The sequence below is a fragment of the Excalfactoria chinensis genome, chromosome 3 (assembly GCF_039878825.1).
Source record: "Excalfactoria chinensis isolate bCotChi1 chromosome 3, bCotChi1.hap2, whole genome shotgun sequence".
Taxonomy (NCBI): domain Eukaryota; kingdom Metazoa; phylum Chordata; class Aves; order Galliformes; family Phasianidae; genus Excalfactoria; species Excalfactoria chinensis.
Window position 1 is genome coordinate 73,288,799 of NC_092827.1, and position 14,745 is coordinate 73,303,543.

Sequence of the window (14,745 nt, forward strand, 5' to 3'; positions counted from 1 at the left end):
GCGCGGCCCGAGGGTCACTTACATAAGGTCCGCGCCCCGCCGCGGCCTACCGTCCGGAAAGTGCCCGGTACCTGCCACCGGGGGGGGCGGGCGACGCCACCTCCGCCTCCAACCCGCGCCGCCCCCCCGCCCCCTCGCCCGCCGCGGCCCGTTTTCCCCGTACGTGCCGATGAAGGCGGCGGCATCTCCCGCAGCGGTTACAGCGGCCTCCACCTGCCCCGTTCGGCCCACCCGCCCGCGCCGCCCTTCGTGCCTGCGCAACAGCGCGCGCGCCCCACTCGCCTCGGCTCCGCGCCCCTCCCCCGCGCGCGGCACCCACCTCGCTCGCTCACCCGCCGCGCCGGGGGCGGGGCGGGACTGGGGGGCGGCCGGAAATCTCGCGATAACTGCCGCCGCTATCGCGGGAATTTTCAAATCGGCGGAACTGCGGCCTGGGCAGCGGCCGTGCGCGCACTACGTGTCCCGGCGTACCGCTCCGCTACTACTTCCGCTCCCTGCGCACGCTTCCTTCCGCCGCGAGGCACGACGGGAAGCGTAGTTCCCGACCTCCATTTTGCCTCGGGGACTTGCTGCCACCACAGCTTCATGGCAGACTGCGAGACGGGCCACCTCACGCACGGCAACGAGTGCGCACGTTTCACCCTGTGCGATAAGAGAGAGCCGGTGCTGGGATGCGGGGTGTCTGCTGCCCTGGCAGTGCTGTATGAAAGCCCACACAAAGCAATCTGAATGAGGGTTATGGCAGGAGCCGTTGGCAGTACCACACAAAATGCTCGTGGGAATAGGACTCTACGGTTTGTAAATAAACAGGTTTCCAGGCAGTGCTTGAGTCTAAGCTTATTACGTTCGTTAATTGTACTTGATGACAGGGGTCTGCTTGGCAAGGAAGCAAAAATGAAATAATTCTAGTGATTGGAAGTACTTAAAAATGGGTTCATTCTAGTCATTAGGTATGTTTTTTAGGCTAAACAAATACCCAAATGGCAACACAAATGGACATTCCAGACAGAAGCCGTGACTATCGCACGCATTTACCACTGAAGTGAAGGCATCTGGAGGAAGTTAATTGTATAGAGCTCTGCTTTGTAGCTGTGATGATGCTGGTTGTTTGTGTTGGTTTTCCAAACTGATTCATGACCTTCCCATCTACTTCACACCACAAGCTACACGTCTCCATCACACTGGCAAGATGCTTATTTACCCCTTCAGATTTCCCCTCTTGCAGGCAGGACATCAGCCACATGAGGTGAGGGAAGTGGCTGTACTCATAAAATACTAGTTAATGACCTTAGATACTCTGGATCTTGTTTCAGTTAGGATGAGAAGATGATAATAGATTAAGGCAGTACTTTCTGTTCTAAGAATGATCAAACTCCCACTTTCCTGTAGAGAGCAAGAATTAGATGAGAGAAGATCACAGAATCACAGAATCACAGAATTATAGGGGTTGGAAGGGACCTCTAGAGATCATCGAGTCCAACCCCCCTGCCAAAGCAGGCTCCCTACACCACGTCGCACAGGTAGGCGTCCAGGCGGGTCTTGAATATCTCCAGAGAAGGAGACTCCACCACCTCCCTGGGCAGCCTGTTCCAGTGCTCCGTCACCCTCACTGTAAAGAAGTTCTTGCGCACATTCGTGTGGAACTTCCTATGCTGAAGTTTCAGCCCATTGCCCCTAGTCCTGTCCCCACGCACTACTGAAAAGAGACCAGCCTCGCCACTATGGCTCCCGCACTTCAGGTATTTATAAACCTGGATCAAGTCCCCTCTCAGCCTTCTTTTCTCAAGGCTAAACAGACCCAGTTCCCTAAGTCTCTCCTCATGTGTTAAACCCCTTTCCACTTCCCAGTTGCTTCCACAACCCCCACATATTTCTTAGGGTAGCTCAGAGCAATGTGTTTTGTTCTTTTTTTCATATGGGCTTAAATATCTGTCAACCTGCAGAAAGACTGCTTTTAATCAATCCACACGTGCCTGTTCACTATATGGTACTACTTTTATACCAGCTATCAATAGTGCTCAATTTCTTCTATACTTAATAAAAATAAATCCATTAGCCCTCCTGGATTCCATAGAGCCTAATACAGTCACTAACACACTTAAATGGCAGCTACCTCATTTCTTTTATTCCAGTGTTTTGTTGCTATCAGAATTTAAGTGAAGCTTGCTGAACTCACAGGAGTGCCTGTAGTATGTTTTTCCGTCTGTCACTTTAAACTAATGGACTAAATTCTTCTGTTTTCAACTTTAAAAGCAAAAGGCTGGAATTCTGTTCTTTGGCATTTTAACAGATTTTCCATTTTCATGCTATTTTTGCTCCAACCCACGTAGTATCCTTCACGAAGAGATTTGTTACACAGCACACTTGAGATCATCTCCATTACATGTTACAGATTGTCTGGAAAATGCCAGAGCTATCAAGCGTCACTCTAGCAGTTTGATAGCGATCTTTTTGCTCGTATTCCTATGTGCCTGTCCTAAAAACAATACAAGTGGAAATCAGAATACAAGTTAGTTCCTGTATTCCAGACCTGTTCAATACATACACAACAGGTTTTGAAGCAAATCAGCTAAACTTTGAGGCAAATGTTTAAACAGGAGAAAACATGCTCAGAAAGATTGACTGAAAAAAAAAATAAAAACCAACCAGGTAATCAGCACTGAATAATCGTACCTGAGATTCCAGCATATTCCTTCAGAAGAGTGGCTTCGTCTGTCCCCCATCACAGTGAGGATTCCTTGGGAGACTCAGAGTTTCTTTAAGGACAGACTTTTATCTGACATAAAATGCATCAGAAAAAAACCCTCTGTATGAAACGCTTCCACTGAGCGCTCTCAAAGACGTCTTTGCAACCACTCCAGGCATATGATTAGAGTAAGGCTCACAGACACCCACCTCTTTCTTCACCTCCTCTTTGCCAGGAGAGAAAGCACTTGCTTCCAAAACTGTTCTGGTAACTGCCTCTTCACCCTCCATCTGTCTGGGCTTTAAAGGTGTAAGATATTTAGCTGCAGATTGCCCTTTTCTTTCATTGAGAAAACATACACTAAAAAACGAAGATGGTCGACATAAATTAAGGCTACCCTGTTAGTCACAGAAAGAGTGGAAAGTAAGTATTAAGGAAAAAGGGCATGTCTAATGCTATCCCTTGGAGTGTAGGTATCGTAGTGTGGGCAAAACAGTAGGATGTTAAAGTAGGCATCATCAGATGTTAATAAACAAATCTGCAGTGCTACCAGGAAGTAGCAGGATCACCAAAGGAGTGTCAGATACATTCAATTTCTCCCAGCTTCCTATACGACAAACAGCATATATTATCCCTAAATTACAGCTGCTTCTCATAAGGCTAAGACTCCCATTCCTTACATTGTCATGCAAATGCCAATCGTATTTCAGTGGTTGCCGTTGCCATTTTTAATATATTAATTTGTAACATGTAAGAGCATGGGTTGTGGGTGAGGACCTCACCATGCTAGCATGGAATTAGCATGGAATCTTAAGAATTGAGTGGGACTCACAAGGTCCATCAAGTCCAAATCTTGGCTCCACACAGGAGTGTGGTGCAGAGGCCAGGCGAGAGGGCAGGAGCTGCAGGACTCTGGGCTCCTCTGGCCTTCCCTGCAACATGAGGATAAGGGATGTGCATGATGGTGGAAAGAAAATATGGGGAGAATTGTTATTGGAGCTGGGGGGACTGGAGGCATTTGTAAGCAATGAAGAGGATTAATAGATGCATTCATTGAAATGCTGAGGAGCCAGAGAAGGGTGAGAGATTAGAGAGAAAATTAGAGGGAGGCAATTCAGGAGCTGAGAGAGAGTGGAACCAGAAACAAGCAGGAGAGGTAGGGACGAAAACATCCAAGAGGGCTAAACATCAGTGCCAGGAGCACAGAATTGCAGGGGATAAGTAGGAATAGGTGTGAAACAGCGGTGGGAAGCAGGGGTCTAGTGTAGACTGGAAGAAAGCAGCAGGATCCTGTGCAAGTGTAGTGGGAAGGAAGGGAGGTGGAGTAGCAGCAGCTGAGACTGTCTGCAAATTGAAATTGTTAGGCCAAGCTGGAAAAGTTAGGCTGCTTGGTCTGTGGGGTTGCATGCAGTTTAAATTGTTTAAATCCTGTTGGACAAATTGTATTTCAAAGGTAATCTTCTTTAGCCAGGTCAGTGATTGACAAATCTAATTGCCATGTCTGTATAGGGAATGAGCAGGTCACCTCTGCAGCAGTACTGCTGAGCTCCTGAGCAGGGCCCACAGACCCTTGAGCCCAACAGTGAGACTGGGAGAGCTGGGAAGGAGCACGAAGGTGGATGTGAGCTGCAAATGTGCGCTCAGTTGTACCTTTTTTCAAGCCACTGTGCAAATCAGACAGTAGCATTCCTTACAAGCTCTTAGTTGAGGCTTGCAGTCTGAAATTTTCAGTAACCCTTACCAAAATTAAGCAATCTTCACATACAGAAGGCTTTGTTTAAAAATGCAGTTCAGAGTGTAAGAATATATCATCATCTTAAAGGAGAAACAAATAAGAAAATGCTTTGGAGATGTAGTCATCATTTCCAAACACAGGATTATCAATAAACATGGAATGCTTAGAGACGTTATGCTTACCTGAGCATGTAATTACAAAGAGACAAGTTTAAAAACAAGAATTAAATATGATTTACTTCCACCCTTCAGTAATGACATATACCCAATATACGCTCTGTCTTTAAAGCTAAATATTAAAACACCTCAGTGGTGCTTTGGTGACAGAGCAGACAGGAGTTTGGTTGGTTGAGGAGTTTCATTGTGAGCTAAGAATGTAATTGTTTCAAGTGAGAGTTTCTTGATTTCTTTCAGAGATTGTAGGATAGTAGAATCATAGACTCATTAAGGTTGGAAATCATCTCAGATCATCTAGTCCAATCACCAACGTATTCCCACCATACTCACTAATCATATCCCCCCAGTGCCATATCAACACAGTTCCTGAACATCTCCAGGGATGGTGATCCCGCCACCTCCTTGGGCAGCCCATTCCAGTGCCTCATCACTCTTACTAAGATTAATTCTTTCTAATTCCCAACCCAGACCTCCTCTAGTGCAACTTCAAGCCATCATATTTTATCCTATCAACAAGATGAGTCCTCAGATTCATCTTCATTTAACTTTCTGGATTTGGAATGTGAGATCCTACTAATTAGTGCTGTATATTTAATAGATATTCTCAACCTTTCATTCTACTGTATCTTTCACTGGGAATAAATATTTTATATTTTTCCTTGAAAATTATACTAACTCAGTTGTAGGGCATTGCTACCATTGCACATTAAAACGTTAATTAGTGCTTTTGAATATCAAACCTAAAGCGATTAGAAACTTAATGGAGCAACAGTAGTATCACAGCATCTCTTCTATTCTCCACTGGAGTGGCAGTAATTTAATATAGCGAGAGGCACTCTGGAATTTCTGAGGGAAAGAGGAAATTAACTGGTGACTGGAACTGCAGTTACTAACACATTGTGCAGCCATTAGAAAGGAGAGTGTGAAAGAAGTGCCTGCATTCCAGTTCAAGTAGAAAAGCGGATCTTTCAGGATCCAGAAGACTGAAAAGCACACCATGCAGCGATTATATTTTGTCATCCTCTGTGTAAAACATTATCTCCTGACAGTCAGAGGTACTCCCAGCTGCTTCTGGCTGGGTCAGCATTCCCTCTAGGTTTGTGCTGTACCCAATTCAGCGTGGTGGCAGGTGACTCCAGCACACTGCTTGGGGCTCCCCCCACCTCCCCACATTTGAGTGAGATTATTGTCTCTAGTTTATGGTCTTATCTACTTTTTGCCGTGTGACAGATGAGGATCTAGGTTGGGTGCCCAGCAGCCTGTTTTCCTCCAGCTGTGCTGACCGATCTATAAGTCTAACTGCCCACCCTTACAGCTCTGGGCCTTACATGTCCCTGGCTCCAAGAAATGGCAGGGGTCACCTGAGCTCCCCAGTCACTGAAGCACAGAACTGGCATGTCAGGAAGCTTCGTGGATCCCTCACCACCCAGGGGAGTCAGCAGGAATTTCTGATTGGAGTGCCTGACTCTCTCCTCTGGCATTAGAAGGAAACCAGGCAAAGCGCAGGGAAAGGCATGTTGCTTGCAGGCAGCCACCAGGTGCTGGAATGAATCATGCTGGGATCTCACTGTTCATCATGGTTGGGTAGCTGCTGTTCTTGAACCCTGCTTAAAATGCGGCCAATTGCGCCTCCCTGAAGCAAGAGTCTCTTATGTGCTGTGCTTGTTGGGCTGCTCTGAGACCTTCCAATTACCTGTACTGATCATGAAAAGAAAGGCAAGGTCACTCCCCATACTCAAGAGTTTCTAATTATATATCCCAGTACTTGCAGAGAAGTTCATGACCTGTGTTTGTTTACACTTTCTTTTATTTCTGCTTCTAGATTCTTGCAGGTAAAGGTAGGCGGCTGCTGAAACATGTCTGAAGGGACTGGCAGATCAAAACAAACCACTGGTAAGCTGTGCCTGCTCAGCTGCAATGTGCACCAGATAATTTGCAGCATGTGTTCCTTTCTTTTCAGCTTATTGTCGGCTGACTGCACAAGAAGTCCCCAAGTTCTCCATCAGCCTTTCACTTCCCCACCATTTGGATAACTGATGTGACACAAAGATCACACAACAGAAGGATCCACAGCTCAGCTGTGGACGTTCACATTGCAGCAGTAGTGCTCAGTCTGCGATGCACAGCTTGAGAAAAGTAGGGTTTGGACTTATGGTGTAAACAATGGATTCTCTAATGCACAGGAAAGGAACAGAAGATCCTGCATAGCACGTGTGCAGTGTGGCAGAATTAATTGTCCTGTTTAAGCATGAAGGTTTTTGTGCCCATGGTTTTGTTGGTAAATCCCAATAGCTGTTAATTCCTAAATCAAGCTTTTCTGAACAAGAGAATTTATTTGGATCTGAGGTCTCTGTTAGGGCTTCGTCAGACCCTCATACGCTAAAACAAAACAAGAATGGGCTTGTGCACAATTAATATGTAAATAAAAAGAAACTCCTAAAGACTAAGGTCTTAAAATCCAAAAATCGAACTTTATGATACAATTTCCCCTCCTTTTTTCCACAGATGGATCTTTGCACTCAGTTTATGCAGTGCTATGGCTACAGGCAGTACACTGGAGCTGAGAATTGGACTGCTGTGCTGAGGTGCTGCAAAGCAGCCTGCAGATGTTTTCTCCAATAAACACTCCAATCATTAAGTGGGATTTTGTCTTCTCATTGGCACCAAAGTCACTCTGCTGTCTGCAGTTCATTATCGCAGTGCAAACACAGAATATGTAAGGTTGTTTACACGGTGTTCAAATTTGGAATGCCTTAATTTAGCACAACTTGAGCTGGGAAGAAATCAAGTTGAGATGGCTGGTATTAGGCATTTTCTTTGGTGGTTACTGCACCTGTGTGCGACTTTAGGTCAAAATGCCAAGAAGTGTAAATGAGAAAACTTGCAGCGATCAAATCCAAACTTGTGCAGCAAAAACCTGAATGCTGGAAAATACAATTGTAGAAGGAAAATAAATCATGCTGGTTACTTTCCATAGGGAACACAGACATATGTTAAGTGACCGTCAAATAGAGGCTTTTAAAAAGCATGCAACATCCTCCCTCAGCAGACAAAGCAAGCTCCTCATCACAGCACACAGGGGAGCACAGGATATCCATGTTTCCTCAAACTATCTGCAACAGGCTGGTTGCTTAAAATGCCTGGAAGTGTGAGTAATTTCCCTGTGCAGGTAAGCTTTAATGCAAAGGTACCCAGCTGTGGGAGCAGTGCTGCTGAGTGAGAGCAACAAATAGGCTTGCCAGCACAGCAACTACAGTGTCTGATTTATTGCTGTGTGGGCTGTCTGGGTAGCTCAGCCCTGCAGGTTTTTGTTCTGCCAGATGCCCATCAGCTCCCGAGAGGTGCTTACACACCTCATTTGTCAGTGGGTGCTTGGTTCCATGCAGAAAGTGATCAGCACCTTGTTGGGAACCAACCGACAAGTGCTGAAAAATAGAGGCTATCCATCCTGATGCAAACACAGTGAACACAAAGCCGATGCCCTTGAGAGAGCCACTGTGACCTCTGATGTGAGCAATTTGGAGGAGGAGACATCACTCAGTCTGCTGAATCTGCTCATTAGCTGCTGGAACAAAGATTTACTGTGAATAAATTGTCCTTTCAGCTTTTCCCTCTCCACTATTTGAAAGATAGAAAATGTGTTTCTGGAAGTGGCGACTTGGATATTATCCAGGTGCCACCAGCTCTGGGGTTTTCCCAGTTGACCATCAAGTGTGGGGAGATGCCCAGCTGGGCTCCAAGAGAGGCCCTGGAGGTTAGCTCCCAGGTTTTGCTCTGCTGCCTGCATTTGCCGGTTGGTTTGTGCTGTGCCCAATGCTCAGGGCAACCGACAGAGACACCGCATCACCCGTCCTGGGCTGTTCTGTGCTCCTTTGCCCAGTCCTCATGGGGGATGCCTAGTGTGTGTAACACTGGCTATGTAAAAAAAACCTGACTGCAGGTTTCTGTGTGGTCTCCCCATCCCTTCAGCTTATCCCCACCTCTGCTGCTGTGGGGTGGAGTGCTGAGCCCCTCTTCCTTCTGAATGCACTCATCTAAAAAAATCAGTCACCAAGTTTTATCTCGATGTGCTAGCTAAGATCAGAGCCCTGTTTTGTGAGGCTCCATACAAGGACAGGATTATATTCAGTCTGCCTTGTATAGTGCTTGCAACTTGACAAACTGGAAGGGAAACAGCTGCAAGAAGTGCCTTGCCAAAATTCCCCCCACAGCCCGAGTGCTGAGCCAAAAGCATTGACCAGGTATCCCAGTTCTTGCTGTCACATGCTCAAGTAGACTTGCTCCAAGGCAGGTGGCAGGTGGATCTGTGTCTTTATTGCTAGCAGTGGCTGCTGCCTCTTAAGAAATGTGCTCAGAATGCATACTGCTGAATTAAATATGCATTGGAGGAGCTGCTAGCCCCTGGCTGACTAGCACTCTATCCAAGGAACAGCTCCGGCAGCAGCTGCTCTTTCTGCATGATTAACATCACCTTCCTGTAATTTTGCAAAGCTAACAGCGTACAAGGATCTATCCAAGGGCCAGATGGCATCATTGACTTCTAGTCTAAATTTGCAACTGATTGCAACAGAGAATTCTACCTAAAAACAAGCACTGTGATTTGGCCCTGCCTTCGAAGTATAAGGATTTTCAAGCCCTAGGAGACTAATTCAGTATTCTAATCTCACTTTCTGCATGGGAAAAGAAATCACTGCATTTCACCTAGTCATTTTCACATCAAGATGATGACTTTTGGTGGGATGACAAATGGCACTGCTGTAGTGTGCATGTTAGCAGAGTTTCTCTCAGTTGGAATTAAACTGTGGGGGTTGGAGCCCTCCTCCCAAGCTCCCTGCCTTTCCGAGTGAATGTGACCTGACCCAGAGTGGCATGGATTATTTTAGTCCTTGAATATGTGATAGATCCTAGCTGTTCTGCAGCTTCCCCTCCATGTATCAAAATCAGCTCCCCATAAAGGAGGATTAGGTTTAGAATTTGCTTTTTTCTGTGTTGCCTGTTAGGTCTGCCAGGAAAGAAAATCTACTGTAATCAAGGAACATAACCCCAGAGAGTGATAAATTTCACCCCTGCGCATGTACTTAGAAATATGTGCCTAAGGTTTCTGTTGTGGTTAACCTGCTGCATTTTTAATAAGGGAATTCAAAGCCCTTTATCGTAGTCCATCTCCTTTAAGACTATTTTGCACTTAGGCGATCCAAATTGTTTCACCACACCCTGGAGAATTTTTAGGCAGTGCCAAGATGCAACACTACGTACCAGTAAGATAAACCAGGGGACAAAGGTGATGTCATCAGAAGGAAGAGAACAAGGAACAAAACTACAGAGGCTACATACATGTTAAAATCCCACCGTCAACCGAGGAACATCAGAGCTTGGCTGTTCCCTGTATTGAGAAGATGAATTTTTCCTGAGATACATAGTGATGAGGACTCAGTGAAGGTTTAGGCTGCCCTGTGGGGCTACAACGATAGGGGTTGCTGGTTGTTGCACCACCCAGGCTGCCTTGACAGAGCTTCCAGTGAGGAAACCACGCTTGTGCCCGTGACATTGGATAACTGTAAGTAAAAGCTGTGCAAGTTATCAAAATGATGTGTTTTCATCTTCTTCTTCAGTTCAAATGGGGAGATGTTGTATTTCTGGACTGAACTGAGCTTGCAAGTGTCTGCCACCAGCAGCTGTGCAGGGAAGTCCTGCCATAAAGCCCGGTTGTCACAAGATGGGCATTTTACTGGCTCTCAGAGCATAACAAATTAAAAATATATATACTAAGAAAGCAGCTTTAAGTCAAGGGGGAAAAGCACTGTGGATGATGGCAAAGCAACAGAAAGGGTATCGTAGGAAATCCAATTCAGCATCCTGCAGAGTGACCAGCAGTGATCATTTATTTTGCTTTTGCCCTTCCTCCTAGGTTTGTGAGATGGGTGGTTGTGTCTTCAAGCAACCAGGTTGTTTTTTTTCATAGATGAGTGTTCCAACCTTGTGAACTGAGTTTGATTTGTTGCACAATTTTCACCTTTTTTGTTTGGTTGGTTGGTTGTTCTGCTATAAGGTTCTGTATGAGAAGAGCGTCAAGGCAAAAATTACACTTGCCAGAGGCAACAGCTGTTATACTTGGAAAGGAAGAAAGAAAACGTTTTTTCAGTGGCTGCAGATGACTTCTTCATGCCTTTTGGAACAAGCGAAACAACAACTGGTAGAGACGTGTTCCTCTCCCCCTCTCTCTCATCTTGCCTGAATCATTCCCCGCTCCTCAGAGAGAAACAGGCCCCAGACAACTTTGCTTTCACCCTTTCCACTCAGGATAAAATGTCATTACTTATGTTACATGCCCTCAACTCAAGGAAGAGGAGTGGAAACAAAACTATGTCCTGTCCTGGGTACGTAGTTTGAGGGCGGGTCTTTGCCCTCTACGACTGTTTTCTTAACACTTCCTGCATTTCCCATGATAGCAGCTGGGTGGCAGGTTTTTATACAGACGAACTGTCTCCAAGCGACACCGGGAGAACCTGTCCCTCCCCTCGGGAGAGTAAGTATGCATCTGGCTCTCACAACAGCTTCCCTGGGACAGCTCTGGATGTGGGATGCTACTCTGCTTTTCACGAGGATAAATTGCTAAAGCTGAACAGTTCTCCAAGGCTGGATGAAACCTCCTCAACTTTCCAGCCCAGCTTGAGCAGGTGTCATAGGTGACCACTGCTTCATCCATGCTCATTAGCTATCTGCCCTGTTTGTAGCTGAGAGCTGTGCATCAATAGCTGTGCCTGCTCATTCACACCTCTTCAGCTATCTTACCATCCTGCTCACCACCAGAACTTCATAACTGGGCTGAAATTTGAGATGTTTTGGGGAAAAAAAGTCACACTGATCAATCATAGGGCTACAATGAGTCCCCAGTGTGATGTGGACAAGGTAGTTGTAGGATGTGTCAGTCCAGGCACTTTCAGAAGCCTTTGTTGCCATCTCATAAAGGCAGTGTGATCCTGTGAAGAATTCTGGCTGTTTAGTTTACAGGCAGCAGTGGGAAACCCTAGCAAGAGGTGATAGGATATCAACCTCACAGAGCCAAAGCAAGAACAGGGCTTCCAGCCTGGGGAGAATATGAAGCAAGGAAGATGGACTTGCTGGTCCAGACCTAGGGAGCACACCATGAATGTCAGGATGCTGAGCCACCTGCTGTAGAGGAAGGAGTTGGGTTGGCCTCAACCCTGCCAGAAGGAGTCTCTCAGCTGGGCTGCATCTCTGCTTGGGTGGGTGGTTAAACCAGGCTGGAACACATTACTGTGGTAGCAAAAAGAAGGGGAAAGCATAATAGGTGCATGCTGAGTTTATGCCAATCCTCCTTTTAAATGATGCATGGAGAGACCAAGAAGTAAGGAGAGAGGAAATTCTGAAAATACCTGTGAAATGGCATCTCAGTCAGAAACCAGGGAAAACAGAGATGTTGCTTTATGAAAAGAAAGCTCATCTGAGTTGCTATGGCTATCGGATGGCTGGATGCTGCGTAGGAACAGTGTTGAAAATTGCTGGGTGCAGGCCACTAGTATGTTTGAATAGAGAAAATAGGAGTGAAACCAGAGCCTTGCTGAAATCAGGGAGAATCTTGCAATTTGATGTATTGTGAAGCATCAGTTGCCAAGCTTGACTTCAATCGAATGTCATTACCACAGCTCCAGAGCATTCTTCTCAGTTTTGAAATAGTCATCACATTTTGCTGTTTACAGCTTTTTCTATCATACATTAATAACCGCTGGGGCTTTGACTGTATCTTGCTGGCTGGGAAGCTGAAGTTGAGTCACATACAGGAGGGCTGCCTGCATGACAAAGCTCAGCTAACACCCCTAGAAACCTTTCTTGGTGTGCAAGGCTGCCAGGACCTGCAAGGGTAATATTTCACCCCTCTGCACAGGAGGCAGGATTAGTATGTTAAGTGCTGACATGCACACTTCCCCATCTACCAACAAAAGGCTGGCTCTGAATTCCCAGCAGAAAGTTTGTTAGGAGTCTCCATTTATGCAAGTGCATTTTAAACCAGATTTTATTCCAAGTGGTATTTGGTGGTATATTAAAGCTGCCTGTTTGCTGGAGCCAGCATTCCACATCTCTAGAACTCCACTGCAAACACTCTCTCGGTTTTCTCTATTTTAATAATTTCAAAGTTTGTGACTGGTGAAAGAGCAGGTTTTTGGTTCCTACAGAGATCTGAAACATGGTCTTTCTGGACAAATGGCAGAGATGCTACTTGGTCCTGGGCAACTCCCAAATCATCTGTGAGCTGCTGTCTTGCCAGGGAAACTGAAGTTGTTGCTGGAATTCCCATCAGAGGAAACAGATGCTCTCAGGGCTGCAGGCGGGTATCCAGCCATGCTGGTCATGAGGAGGACGAGGCTTTGCTCTGATGTAGCATCCTGAGATGCAGCAGTTCCATACTAGGGAGGATGAGGATGAGAAGAAGTGAGGGGATGAGGACTCTGCAGAGGTCACCAGAAAGGCAGCTGCTCCCTTGCAGATGTGGAACTGAGCATCATGGGGGCAAGTGGAACCTTACTTACTGTGAATCCACTAAAATTAACCCCTCTGCAACCTCTCTAACTTTCATTTCCATATGGAAGGCAGGCACGGCCTCGTGCTCTGAAATGCCATGCACCACATATTACTTACTCCTGGTCCTCTCCCTGCTCCATGCAAGTAGAGTGTAGCAAGTGCTTGTTAATAATTAGATACCTGAAATCTTAGTAACATCAGAGCAGTATTCTATGCTAAATATAAATGGTGGAAGTTACACTGCAATACCTGTCTCCCCATTCACTCTATTCATGAGTGTGTGATCTCTCATAGAAAACTGAAGAAAAGAAGGCAAGTAAACTGAGAAGCAGCCTGTCAGGTGTCTGTGGTGCAGGGGGGGATTGTGAGGAGTGTTCAAGTGGGGTAACCCTTGTTCTGGGGATGACACTACAGGTCACACTGCCCAAACACAGCTGTGTCCTGCAGTGCAAAGGGCATTAATGTCATTAATGGATAGATGGGGGCTCACTGTGGAGATGCTCTAGCACCCCTACCTCCTCACAGGGACTGCAGACTTCCAGCTAGGACACTGAGAATCAGGAGGAGATGATGTCTTCACTGAATGTGGGAGGGCCCTGGCACCTGGTAGAAATGCATGGTGCTGGAGTTATACTAAACACTGCATCAGTTAAGTTCTGCCTATTCCCTTCTCAATTGGCAAAGGAACTCATTTAATGCATCTATGAAAGCTGTGTTCTACTTTAGCTTTCAAACTTAGAGGTCTTCAGGACAAGTTCATATCTGTACTCAAGGCCTTTGCAGCATTCTGGCACTAGATGGGCACCTATAACTTGTAGCACAACCCATAACCAGGCCTGAACATCTTCCTCTTCCTTTCCAGGTGTTATCATTAGCCACTTATTGATGTCTGCTCATTGACTTTGCCCTCACAGAGGCGAAACCTGCCACCTCTGTAGTGAGTAACTGCATGAGCAGCTCAGTGGCCATCAATGCCTTTACCGCAGAGTATGGTTACAACTCATGAGGAACACGTCTGGTGGGCTCTTGATCTGAATTAGTACCAGATGTTGTGTTTCCTAAATCACATTGTTCCTGTAGGTATAGCAAGGCTTATTTGGGTTCGAGAGGAGATATCTCTAGAAAGCTTGCTCTGTAGAATGAGGCATATTCAGGAGAACCCAAGAGGTGGCAGAAGAGAGGACACGAGGCTTCCAGGACTATGCTCAGATTTAGACCAGGCCCTATAGTGATTTGCATTACAAAGGACATTATTAATTAGACAACTGATTTAAATGCAAGCAAGCAATCTCCCTGCTGTCAGCAAATGATCTTGATGTTCAGGGGTTGACGTGTTTTAGCATTTTTCCTTGCTGGAATATTTCTTTACTCTGGGAGAGTAACGGGAGCAGTACAGCTCCCGGATGAGTACTTTTCCTGAAGATGATCATTCAAGGGCCAAAAGTGGGGGGGTTGCCCTTTGAGTAAATGTATTATGTAGAGTAAGCACTTTAAAACAATAGCAACAAATGCTCTGTGTTGCATGGAGCCAGTTTTCAGTTGTCTTCCAAACAAACAAACAAACAAACAGAAAAAGGTTATTGCAAAAAGAAGGAGGAAAGGAACGA

At 45.9% G+C, this 14,745-nt stretch overlaps 1 protein-coding gene across 4 annotated transcripts in view; it reads right to left on the reverse strand.

Annotated features, from left to right (window-relative positions):
• AHCTF1 (AT-hook containing transcription factor 1) overlaps window positions 1-391 on the reverse strand; it is a 50,812-nt gene extending 50,421 nt beyond the window's left edge. The window contains exon 1 of one of the 4 annotated variants that reach the window (XM_072331014.1): window positions 320-391. The gene's annotated coding sequence lies outside the window, so the exon portion shown is untranslated. The other 3 variants (XM_072331016.1, XM_072331015.1, XM_072331013.1) reach the window with 3 other exon arrangements.
• Window positions 392-14,745: the final 14,354 nt, after the last annotated feature.